General features: G+C 44.0%; 1 long non-coding RNA gene across 1 annotated transcript in view; it reads left to right on the top strand.

The window, feature by feature from the left end:
* LOC107747914 (uncharacterized) overlaps positions 1-343 on the top strand; it is a 6,077-nt gene that overhangs the window by 3,939 nt on the left and 1,795 nt on the right. The gene's annotated exons all lie outside the window — the stretch shown is intronic.

The raw sequence follows: 343 nt of genomic DNA on the forward strand, positions 1-343 counted from the left end.
GTAAATTCCAAGTGTGTTTTCATGTGTCTTAACTGAAGAGAGGATTGAGTTTGGCCACACCGCCATAAAGACTGGATTGGTGGAGTGTTGCAGCGATGTTTGTCCTTCTGTATATTTCTCCTATCTCCACATATGATCATGTAGCTCATCTAGAGTGACCATCAGCTTCTTGGTCACCACTATAACCAAAGCCCTTCTCCATCAGTTGCTCAGTTTGGCCAGCAGGCCCGCTCTAGGAAGAGTCCTGGTTGTTTCAAACTTCTTCCATTAAGGGTAACAGAGACTACATGCTTCTGTGAACCTTCAATGCAGCAGTTTTTTTTTATATCTACTCCAGCCGAGT

Source organism: Sinocyclocheilus rhinocerous, unplaced genomic scaffold, assembly GCF_001515625.1.
Source record: "Sinocyclocheilus rhinocerous isolate Xijiao unplaced genomic scaffold, SAMN03320098_v1.1 scaffold4366, whole genome shotgun sequence".
Classification (NCBI taxonomy): domain Eukaryota; kingdom Metazoa; phylum Chordata; class Actinopteri; order Cypriniformes; family Cyprinidae; genus Sinocyclocheilus; species Sinocyclocheilus rhinocerous.